The sequence below is a fragment of the Callithrix jacchus genome, chromosome 2, assembly GCF_049354715.1.
Source record: "Callithrix jacchus isolate 240 chromosome 2, calJac240_pri, whole genome shotgun sequence".
NCBI classification, from domain to species: Eukaryota; Metazoa; Chordata; class Mammalia; order Primates; family Cebidae; genus Callithrix; species Callithrix jacchus.
In genome coordinates, this window is record NC_133503.1 from 111,762,549 (window position 1) to 111,775,601 (window position 13,053).

Sequence of the window (13,053 nt, forward strand, 5' to 3'; positions counted from 1 at the left end):
CATGAAGTGGCTTGAGGGGAAAATGAATTCCTGTAACAGGTGTCTATCAACATACTCCTTTAAAATATGCACTCCCAATCCTAAGAAGAATTACAGCTTTTTTTGCAGGAACCAGGAAAATTATGACATATATCAGTGTATAAACAGAGGCAACTCCTAGGCTCTAAAATTACTGCTTTGAAACTAAAGGAACTACAGAGCTGCTTGAGAGGGTGGAAGACCTTTTCTAATACGTTCTCATACTTGTCTACTCTGATTGGGGTGGCACTTAGGCTGCCACAATCTGGGTTTCCTGTCCTAGACCCTAACAGATGTGGTTTCTAATGCTTGGGAACCCACCATGACCGGAATCTACACGTGATCTGAGGGAGCACAGCTACTCTCAGACATGTACATGAAATCAGGGAACAGGGATTATGTCTGCCAGTTTCCACCTTTACTTGTGAGTCAGAGCAAGGCAGCAAAGTAAGAGTTATGTGGGTGTGTCTTTAGTTAAGTACCCTAAACTCTAAAGTACAATATATGGGTGTATCTTTACCTTAACCTTAGAGGGTTAGAGACACACCTTAGAGGGTTAGGGTACTTAACTAAAGACACACCCATATGGGGTACCTAACTAAAGACACACCCACATAAACAAGCCACAGCTTTCAGCAGAGTCCATGCTTAGGCATAAACATTCATGAACTCTGTTCTTCTAATGTTTGGATATAAAATATTGTGTCTTTGGAAGCTGATGTTATGTGCAAAAAGATTAATTATCAAGGTATCTAAAAGCCCTCTTTTGGGACATCCTCAAACTGAAGAGTTAGGCAATTCTGTAGTCCCCATAAAGTTCACGAATGTTACTCACTGCCCACAAGAAGCTAACTTTTGTACCTAGTAGGACTGAAAGAAATTCAGGGCACCCAACATGGCAGGGCACTATATGCAATGAGGATTCCCGTACCATGGTACAAACTGATATAGTTGGGATGTTTGTCCCCTCCAAATCTCATGTTCAAATGAAATCCCCAGTGTTGCAGATGGGGCCTGGTGGAAGGTGTTTGGGTAATTGTGGTGAATCCCTCTTGAATGGCTTAGTGCCATCTTCTTGGTGATGAGTCAGTTCTTGCTCTGAGCTCACGTGAGATCTGGTTGTTTAAAAGTATATAGCATCTCCTCCATCACTGTATGTGTGACATGCTGGTTCTCCTTCGCTTTCTGTCATGTTTGTAAGCTTCCTTGAGGCCTCACCAGAAGCAGATGCCAACACACACGCACTTCCTGTACAGCCTGCAGAACCGTGTGTCAATGAAACTATTTTCTTTATAAATTACCCAGCTTCATGTATGTCTTTCTCTCTGTTTTCTCTCTCTCCCTTTTCATTTTTCGAGACAGGGTCTTACTCTGTCACCCAGCTGCTGCAGTGGTGCAATCATGGTTACTGCAATCTCCGCCTCCTAGATTTAGCCTCCTGAGTAGCTGGGCCTACAGGTGTGCACCACCAGGCTAATTTTTGAATTTATTTGTAGAGACAGGGTTTCACTATGTTGCCCAGGCTGGTTTCAAACTCCTAGGCTCAAGTGATCTGTCCACTTCAGTCTCCCAAAATGCTGGGATTATAGGTGTGAGCGCCACTGTGCCCACCTAGGCATTTCTTTACAGCAATGCAACAAGAAACTAACACAGAGGCAAGGACTGAATGCAAGTTACTCCCAAATGGCAGTGGAAACTCATAAGGCAAATTACATGAAATTATAAAAAAAAGTTCCAGGTACTAGTATTGTTCCAGATAAAGTTACATTCCAAACACTTGTATAGGCATAACAATAAGGTTCAACAGTCTTCTGCCAGATGAGTAGGATCCAGGAGTTTAGTATTTTAATAGGAAAATTAAAGTATAATACTTCAATAGGAATATTTGTTCCTATTAGTTATTGTGATATTCCATGACTTTATCTCAGGTTTTTTTCTCCCTCTCTCCTGAGTGTATCTTCCACATTATGAGTATTCTATTACTTCAAAAGATCTTCCATTGATGAAACACTCTAGAATCAATTTTGATTATTGGCACTCCAGAATTAAATTTGTTTAACTTCCAGAATATTTTTTTAAATGCTGGCTTTTTATATATCTACAATTGTAAACATGTAATTTATTTTGTGTATCACAAATTTTTTTCTCTATTTATGTATCTTAATTCACTGCTTAATAACATAAGTAGCTTTGCTATGTGATCTGCTTAATGAAATACCGATTTGGGGTAAGTGTTCCCAGACCATCTTAGGGCATTCTGTTAATATATATCTTCTGTTCTTTTCCCCTCCCCTGCCAGGATTTCACATTTCATCTTAAAGGATTCATTAGTTCACTTCTACTATGCAAAAATGTCTTTATATCTTATATTCCCATTGTTACAATAAAAGTTTGTATAATAGCAGATGATATGCAAAGTATGTGTTAAGCAAATTGCATATTAGATGTTTTATTCAAATGTCAAAGTAAAACTTTGTCAGTTAAACAGCTCATAACAATATCAATAAATTTCAAGTTGTTGAATTGTATGTATTTTTACGATTTACGTCCCATTACAGAGACAGTAATCTTTCAAAAGCCACAGAGCATCAAAATTGTTCTCTAATAACTGAAACATATGAAACCTTCTAGCTATGTAGCAATAGTTGCTACTTGATGTTTTCTTGCATCCTATTTTCTTTTTTCCAAGACAGACCTTTTGACAAAAGTGACAACCTTCTCACCATCTTTTAAAAATTAAAATCACGATGTTTAATAAAACATGTTTAATGTTATTTAGAATCCACATGATGAATTTCTTCTTTGAAATTTTCAGCTAAAACCATTGGAAGTTAGACAGATAAAATATTGATAGGTTTTTTATTTCAGAGTAAACAAATAAAATTTCTATATGACTTTGAAATTGAGAGGTGCAGTGGCTCATGCCTCCTCTACTCAGGCGGCTGAGGGAGGAGGATTGCATGAGCCTAGGAATTTGAGATCAGCCTGAGTAACAATGAAAGACCTCATCTCGATTAAAAAAATGGCATGGTGGCGTGTGCCTGTTGTACAGAAGGCTGCGGTAAGCTATGATTGCGCCACTGTACTCTAGCCTGGATGACTTAGCAAGACCCTGTCTCTAAAAAATAAAAAACCAAAAAAAACACAAAACAGTTTCACAACGTACTACTCTTCTTTTCTCCGCCTTTTCTTTATCCTCCTCTTCTCTTCTTCTTTCTTCTTTACCTCATCCCTCTCCTATTCCTACTTCTCCTTCTCTTCCTCCTCCTTCCTTCCCCTTCTCCTTCCTTCCCCTTCTTCCTTCTCCTTCTTCTTCCTTCTACTTCTGTTTCTTTGGCAGGATCTTACTCTTTCACCTAGTACAGGTGCACACACCACATCCGGCTATTTAAATAAAATTTTTTTTAGTTTAAAAGTTTTTTTTACTTTTTATTTTTAGAGATGGAGGTCTTGCTTTTTTTTGCCCAGGCTGGTCTCAATCTCCCGGCCCCACGCAATCCTCTCACCTTGGCTTCCAAAAGGGTTGGAATTACAGGTGTGAGCCACCATTCCTGGCCTGTATTATTCTTTATACAGTATCTATTTTTAAAAAATTCTAATGCTTCTTCCTTCTTAATGTCTCATGTGTCATATCTTTTTTTCTCTTTCCATTGACACACATATTAAGCTAGATATTGATAACTTTAGATCAGCATGGCTACTGTAGATTCCTAATTAATCTCTCTGGTTATCTAAAAAAAAAAATCTAGTCTCTTGAACATAATGGCTTTAAAATTTCTTAAAGTCTTCCTAAAATTCCCCCAAATTATTTTTTCATTAGACATTTTCTTATTCACTAACTAACTTGTTATTCCTAGCCAAAATAATAATTTCTTGTGAATCATATCTTGCTCTTTTTCTAACCCTGGCTCCTACCAAGTACACCCATGCTAAATAAATACTTCTTAAAATTAATGACTTGGGGCCCAGGGCAGTGGCTTATGCCTATAATCCCAGAACTTTGGGAAGCCAAGGCGGGAGGATCACTTGAGGTCAGGAGTTCAAGACCAGCCTGACCAACATGGTGAAACCCTATCTCTACTAAAACTACAACAATTAGCTGAGCATGGTAGCACGCTCCTGTAAAAACCCAGCTACTCGGGAGGCTGAGGCAGGAGAATCACTTGAAACTGGGAGGCGAAGGGAGGTTGCAGCAAGCCAAGATTGTGCCACTGCACTCCAGCCTAGGCAACAGAGTGAGTGAGACTCTGTCTCAATAAATAAATAAATAAATAAATAAATAAAACAAAATAAAATAAATGACTTGGGGCCATTCACTGTGGCTCACGCCTATAATTGCAGCACTTTGGGAGACTGAAGCAGAAGGATCATCTGAGCCGGGAGTTTGAGACCAGCCTGGGCAACAAAGCAAGGCCCTGTCTTTAAAATTAAAAAACAAAAAATTGTTTAAAGAAATAAAAGAGAAAATATAAATTAATAATATTAATGACTCTAAAATTATTATGAGTGGTTTTAGTACATAGCAGAAAGCAAGCAATACTGCAAGGGAAAAAGCAAAACAAAGAAAAATAATATGTAATAAACTCTTACCTTATCACCTCATGTATTCCTTTAAACAGCCCATAAGCTGGATATCATTATTCTCATTGCATACATGAGAAACAGGCTAAAATGTTAAGCGATGGCCAAGTACATGTAGATTGCATGTGGCAAGCTAAGAATCAAAGACAGGTCTGACTAAAACTTCTTGCCTCTTTCTCTGGCTTTTGGTGGTGCCATCTGTATTTTGAATTGGGATCATGAATTTCTCTGCTGAGAGAGAAGAGGGAATTCTATGCTAGACAGAGGCAACAATATGAAATAGTTATGCATTTATGTGGAATATTTAGGAAAATCGGAGTTGTTGACCATTGTTGGAACATAGTTCCACCATCCATTTCATTGGTGAATCAGGTAGAAAGACTGAGGAACCTGCTTGTGGTCTAGAATGGGACATGGGACTTGGGGAAGAAGGCAGAATTACCCATCAGACAGCCATGGTAGTATGTATGCTACCAGAGTATTCTGGAGCAAGGTGGAACTATCCCTTTTCTTTTCCTCAAAGGCAACCAATATTCTAACTTTTAAAATTTTGTTTCTGAGTATACATTAATTGAATCATGCCTCTATATTATTTGGTGTCTGGTATCTTTCAGGAAATATTAAAAAAGATGCATCCATATTGTATACACAGCTACAGTGTGGTCACTTTCACTGCTGAGTGGTATTTTCTTCCATGAATATGTCACATGTTATTCATCCATTCCAATTCCATTTGGGTTGCTTTCAATTTATAGCTAGAATAAATAATACTGTTAAGAACTTCCAGTGTAGTTTTGATATGTATGTTTGTATTCCTGGTAAGCATAACCCTAAGATTTTAGGAGATTAAACTTTTAGCAGATTAATACTGTTTTTGCAATGTTGTCCCAATTTATGGTCCTGCCAAAAATGCATGAGAGTTCCAGATCATCAACAAATTATTCAAATCAACTTTTTATCTTTTTCATTACAGGCAGGGTCTCTCAGGCTGGAGTGCAGTGATCTGATCATAGCTCACTGTAACCTTGAATTTCTGGGCCAAGGGATCCTCCTACCTCAGCCTCCTGAGTAGTTGGGACTCCAGGTCCTAACTACTATTGTGTTGTCTGTAATACTGATTAAGAAATCTCAGCCTACAGAAATGGTAGGATAAAAAGAGGCAACTCCAGTTGGAAATCACTTAAGGACAGGACAAAAACAGGAACAGAGAAAGAACAAATGAGCAGGGTCAGGTCATGCTCCTTTAGATTTCTTGTGTGGGTGTATTACGATGACTTAAAGCAACAAATTTGAGATGCACACTATATCAGACACAGGACTCCCCTACCAGACAAGGCTCAGTATAACTATTTTGGGGAAGGTCCAAGGAAAACATACATTTATGGGCAATTTTGAGATGTAAGCCTGGGTTGCAGCATGCCAGCTCACCAGAGCACTGCTCTTACTGCGTACTCTGATTTTGCCTGAAGCTGTAGGCCCTAGTTATAGAGCAAGGTGTATGTCAGTCAGGCCGGGCATGAAGACATGAAAGAAAACAAGAGTGGGCAGGGGTAAGTATAGGAAGAATACTGAAGGGTTGGTTAATTCAATGAATTATCTCAAAGAATCTCATGAAATAGTCCTCAGATTTCCCCTAGATGCAATTGTAAATGTTTACAAAGTATGTACAGTCATCCAGTGTTTTCAGTGTGATCTGTAAGCTTTCATGTTTGATATAGATTTCTGTATACTCCTTGGATATTAAGGAATATAATAAGAGTTTTTTCAGTTTTAACAGTCAAACTGACTGCTGAAAAAAGGTGAAAAGGAAAGGAGAATTTGTTTATTTAATTTAAAAAAAAGTTTAGGGCCAGGCACGGTGGCTCACACATGTAATCACAGCACTTTGTGAGGCCAAAGCGGGCGAATCACAAAGTCACGAGTTCGAGACTAGCCTGGCCAACATGGTGAAAACCCATCTCTACTAAAAATACAAAAAATTAGCTGGGTGTGGTGGCAAGTGGCTGTAATCCCAGCTACGCAGGAGGCTGAGGCAGGAGAATCGCTTGCACCCGGGACGTAGAGGTTGCAGTAAGCCAAGATGACACCACTGCACTCCAACCTGGGCAACAGTGCGAGACTCTGCCTAAAAAAAAAAAAAAAAAAAAAAAAAAGTTTATGATTTTAGGTATGACTAGATCCAGGCGTTCAAAGACAAATAACCAGGACTAATTGTCTCTCAGGCTCTTGCTCTCTCTCTAGCTCTCTCTGAAGGGCATGTATTTATTAGTCAATATATTAGCATGCATTGAGACAGTGTAGCATAGTGGAGCTGAATATGTGTTCTAAATCTAGACTGCTTAGGTTCAAATCTCAGCTTTGGCACTAGCTATAAAACTTTAAGCAAGACACTTATCTTCACTGGCCTCATCTCTGGCTTGTGGATGAAAAATGTGAACCCTGTTTCTTAGAGTTACTGTAGAATGAAATGATCAATTGTGATTAACACATAGTAATTGCTCAATTGACAATAACTAGTCATTTCTTGTTTCTCCTTTCCTAAGCATTATCTTGAGTCTCAGACAGGCTGACCCTCAGGCTCTCCACATATGATATCAAAAGTGCAACCAACAGCTCAAAATTTTTTAGGTTAAAATCTGTTGGGAAGAGAGCTTTTCTGCCCCCAACAATTCCAATGTATAGCTCAGAAATGGCTTTCAATGCTTTTGATGTGCCTATTTCCCATTGTACATTTGTCTATGACCCAAGCACTGTGACAAGGCTAATGAGATTCTCTGACTGGCTTACATAATTACTTCTGGATCAAAGGTGGAGGGATCAGTCCCGACCTAACAATGCTGAATGGGAACCAAAGAGAGACAGTGCCCTAAGCAAAAATCTGGTGCATTTACCATAAGAATGACAATCTGATGACTAAGCTAAAACATTAGATGTCCAAGAGCAGTGGATCCTGTAGGTTTTCTTAGGCAGCTTATCCCACTATCAATCAGAGGCTGGTTCTTGGAGGGGCAGGGAAGTGGAGAATTAGGGATGGAAGCTGTAATGGTAATGACTGCTGTGATTAGCTGAATGGGTAGAGCAACATGCTCTGCAAATTCTATTGTAGTGAATTATGCCTTGGGCTTGTATAGTATGTAGAAGTGTTAATGATCTAGGACACAGTGCAGTAATTGGCTTATGATGGTGGGTTACTGACAAATGGATACCGAGATGGAGAACTTTGAGCAGTGGCTGCTGCAAGTTTGAGGAGAAAAGTGCTCATTGGTAGGATAGCAGTGTTAGACTTGGCAGTTTTTCCTTTTTTTAAAAATTTTATTTTATTATAGTAAAAACAAATAAGTGAAATCACACAGTATGTGTCCTTCTGTGATTGGCTTGCTTTGCTTAATGTAATGTCCTCAAGGCTCATCCATGTGGTTGCATATTGTAGAATTTCCTTCTGTTTTAGGGTCAATATTTACCATTTGTATATGCCACACTTTAAAAATCCATTCATCTTTCCATAAACATTTAGTTTATTTCCACATCTTGGTTATGGTGAAATAGTGCTGTAATGAACATAGGAATGCTAGCATCTTTGAGATCCTGATTTCAATTGTTTTGGATATATACCCAGAAGTGGGATTGCTGGATCATACAGTAGTCCTACTTGTTAATTTTTTTTTAGGAAGCTCTCTACTGTTTTCTACCGCAACTGCACCATTTTATGTTCCCACTAACAGTGTACAAGGGATCCAATTTCTTTGCATTCTTGCCAACCCTTGTTTTTTGTTTCCTTTGATAATAAGCATCCTGATAGGTGTAAGGTTATTATCTCATTGTTGTTTTAACTTGCATGTCCCTGTTTTATGATATTGAACATTTATTTTTCACATATTTCTTGGCCATTTTCATGTCTTCTTTGGAAAATTGTCTATTCAAGTCCTTAGACCATTTTTAAAATCTGGTTATCCATTTTCTTACTATTGAGTTGTAGGAAATCATTGTATATTTTGGAGATTAACTCTTATCAGAATATGGTTTGCAAATATCTTCTTCCATTAGGTAAGGTGTAAGTTGATTTTTCACTCTGTTAATTTTGTTTGTGTGTTTGTTTTGTTTGTTTGTTTTCTGTTCAGGTTTATGTACCTTGATGTAGTCCCACTTATTTTTGTTTTTGCTGCCTGTCTTTTTGGCGTCATATACATAAAAATCACTGCTGACCAATGTCATGAAGCTTTTCCCCTAAGTCTTTTTTCTAGGAGTTTTACTGTTACAAGCCTTAAATTTAAGCCTTTCATTCATTTTGAGTTGACTTTTGTAGATGGTATAAGATCAGGGTCCAATTTCATTATTTTGCATATATTCAGTTTTCCCACTACCATTTGTTGAAAAGACTATCCTTTCTCCACTGTGTATTCTTGGCATCCTTGTCAAAAATCAGTTGACAGAATACATATGGATTTATTTCTGGGCTTTCTGTTTTGTTCCACTTTTCTATGTATCTGTTTTCATGCCAGTATCATACTGTTTTGATTACTGTAGCTTTGTAATATATTTTGAAGTCAGGATGTGTGATGCTTCTAGCTTTGTTCTTTTTCAAGATTGATTTGGCTATTCATGGTCTGTTGTGGTTCCACATGAATTTTAGAATTGCTTTTTCTATTTCTGTAAGAAATGCCATTGGGATTTTACAGGGATTGTATTAAATCTGTATTGTTTTGTATAGTATGAATATTTTAACAATTTTAAATCTTCTAATCCATGAACACAGTATCATTTCATTTATGTATATCTTCTTTCTTTCAGCAATATTCTACAGTTTTCAGTGTATGTCTTTTACCTCCTTAATTAAGTTTATTCCTAGGTATTTTATTTTTTTTGGTGCTGCTGTAAATGGGACTGTTTTCCTAATTTTCTTTTCCAATACAAAAATAATCAGTGTGATTTGCCACATCAAAGATAAAATCCATATGATCATTTCAATAAATGCCAAAAGAGCATTTTATGAGATTCAACATCCTTTTGTAAATCAAAAACAAAAACAAAAACAAAACTCAGACTCTCTCTACTACAATTTGGGAATTTTTTTTTTTCTGTTTTTGAGATGGAGTTTTGCTCTCATTGCCCAGGGTAGAGTGCAATGGTGCAATCTCGGCTCACCACAACCTCCGCCTCCCAGGTTCAAGTGAGCTTCCTGAGTAGCTGGGATTACAGGCATGCACCATCACACCCAGTAATTTTGTATTTTTAGTTGAGACAGGGTTTCTCCATGTTGGTCAGGATGGTCTCAAACTCTCGACCTCAGGTGATCCGCCTGCTTCAGCCTCCCAAAGTGCTGGGATTACAGGTGTGAGCCACCGTGCCCAGCTCATGGGAATTGTTAAAAAATTTTTAAAAACGAAGAGAAGGGAAGTACCTCAATATAATAAAGTATATATATGAAAAGCCAATAGCTAACATCATATCTGTCAGTGGAAAACTGAAAGCCTTTTCTCTGATCAAGGTAAAGATGCCCACTTTCACCAATTCAGTTCAACAAAATAGTAGAGGTCCTAGCCAGAGCAAAGTGGCAAGAAAAAGAAATAAGAAGCATTCAAATCTAAAAGGAAGAAGTAACGTTGTCCCTCTTTGTGAACAACATCTTACGTATAGAAAACGCTTTAAAAATGCCATTAAAAAAAACCTCTTAGAACTAATAAATTCAGAGAGTTGCAGGATACAAAACAAACATATAAAAAATTATCTGCATTTCTGCACACTAAAAACAAACTATTCTGTTGTTTATCCACCCAGTCTATGATATTCCACTATAGCATTCTGAACTGACTGAGACAATGCCTAACTAGCAAGAGACTGAAAATGTTACTTTTTGGATTCCATATTTATTCACTCAAAAAAAAAAATGCATTGAGCACTTATTATGTGCCAGGAACATTTTTAAGGAACTTTCTCCAGGTTTGCAAGACATTTTTAAGATGCTGTGGCTGGAGTGATGGCTCATGCCTATAATCCCAGCACTTTGTGAGTGAGGCTGAGGCGGGCAGATCACTTGAGCCCAAGAGCTTGAGACCACCTTGGGCAACATGTGAAATCCCATCTCTACAAAAAATACATTAACTGGATGTGGTGGTGTGCAGTTGCAATTTCAGCTTCTGAAGGGGCTGAGGTGTGAGCCTCACCTAACCCTGGGGAGGCTGAGGCTGCAGTAAACTATGATGATGCCACTGCAATCCAGCCTAACAGAGCAAGACTTTGTCTTTAAAAAAAAAATGCCAGGTGCAGTGGCTCACGCCTATAATCCGAGCACTTTGGGAGGCCAAGGTGGGTAAATCATCTGAGGTCAGGAGTTCTAGACCAGCGTGGCCAACATGGTGAAACCCTAGCTCTACTAAAATTACAAAAATTAGCTGATGTGTTAGTGCTGTAATCCCAGCTATTCAGAGGCTGAGGCAGAAAAATCACTTGAACTGTGGGGTGGAGGTTGCAGTGAGCCGAGATTGCACCACTGCAGTCCAGCCTGAGTGACAGAGCGAGACTCTGTCTCAAAAAAATAAAAAATAAATAAAATAAACTAATTAATTAAAATTCAAAAGTAAAAAAAAAAAAGGATGCTGGGAATCACTTCTCAAACTTGAATGAATTTATAAAGACAAAAAAAAGATTCGAGAATGTTTCTGTCAACAGTAGATAAAAATTCCTGCCCTCGGTGAGCACATATTCAAGTAGAAGTCAGACATTAAATAAGAGGGGAAATGTCATATCTCATATTCACTTTAAAATATTTCATAAAAAACGCCTAAACAAAGTGAAACAAAATGATGAGGGTATAGATTAAACGATGGGTAAAATAGTGATAATTATTGAAGCTTGGTGATGGGAACATAAGAGATTCATTATATTATTCATACACACACACTGTTGTTTATTTGCAACAAATGCTATGTAGAAAAGTGAAGCAGAACAGGAGAAGGAGCGCTTGGGGTAAATTACAGTGTGGTTAGGGAAAGGCTTGCTGACAGGTGACATTTGGGCAAAGACCATATGGATGGGGTCACACGTTTACTCACTACACTTGAATGTACAATGACAATGAGGTCTTTTCATTTACTATAACCTATCTGATCTTTCTTGTTAGCTCCTCCCCTTTTGGGAGGGAAGGAAGAAAAAAATCTAAATTTAACCCAACTCAGAAAAACTGCAATTTAATCTACTTGTTGCTTCAAAGGTAGGATGGGGCAAACTGATGGGCAATGTGGAGACAACGAATTCTATTATCTTTAGTGAACACAACCTTGTCAGTTAATTATACCGTGTCTAAGGCACCCAAGTATTTGTTAAGTATGCAAGTCTGTGCATTGTTATGCCTACCCCGTGTTTATCATTTTCATGGTCTCATCTTTCTTGCACAACTTTTCTCCTGCCGCCACCACCACCCAACCCACCACGCACACAAGCACTCCCGTCTTTCCCTCAAGATGACACTAACTAGACCACAGGTTTCTCCACCACTGGTTACCAATTACTTAATTTTCTTACTTTTTTCATTTTATAATAGCACTATCATGAGGGGAATTTCATTGCCCAGGTCATCAGGAGGGACCCATACAGTGTGCAATGTCAGTTACAGCCGGTTCTTCTTTGGTCAAACACCAGCTGTGGTTTTAGCTTATCCTGTGCTTATCCCTGTACAAATGTAAACATTCTGCGGTTGCCTCATCCTTATCTAGTTTTTACAATGTCTTGGTGACCTTACACTTCCCCATGAATGCAGTGACTTCGAAACATTCCGCTTTTAATAACCAACATCAAATAATTCTGTTCTTCACTGTAAGATATTTTCCCTCCGGTCAAAATCTACTCAACAACAAGGATTTGAACATTCCGATTCTTCAGATCCTCTCCCTAAGCACGGCCCCCACCCCTACCCACCCCAAACCCTGCCCCCAGCAGAAGGAGAATTAACTTCTTTTTCTGTCTCACTGAATTTTCGCTTTTGAAAAATCCTGGGCTGTAATTTTTTTTAAATGCACATCACAGTTCAGAGTGCTGTGAATAGTGTATTAAAAAGAAATAAAATTATAGTGGATGAATATATCAAAATGCATGTTAAACTCTTGTTTCACAATAATGCATGTTTGTGTGTGTGTATATATATATATATATATACATATCATATTATGACCCACTTCACATGTACATATAATATCCAGTCTAGGTACATGTGAACTGGGTCACAATATGATGTTTCCTATTGTGGGTAGTGGTGATTTGAGAGCCTAATAGTTATCAGGCTTAGCCTTTGATGTGTTAATGTTAGCAAAAGGAGTTTGGGAAACCTTTTTATTCTCCAGCTTTGCAAGACAATTCTCTTCTTAGAGAGGTCAGGGAAGTCAGCTTTGAGTCTCAAAGCTAATCAGTGTCCTTTCTGGTGTAGCTTCCTTTGTGTAATAATCCTCTGGCTCCTTTTGTGTA

The 13,053-nt window shown here is 38.1% G+C and overlaps 1 long non-coding RNA gene across 1 annotated transcript in view; it reads right to left on the reverse strand.

Annotated features, from left to right (window-relative positions):
- Nucleotides 1–13,053, reverse strand: part of LOC118151453 (uncharacterized) — a 44,549-nt gene that overhangs the window by 345 nt on the left and 31,151 nt on the right. The gene's annotated exons all lie outside the window — the stretch shown is intronic.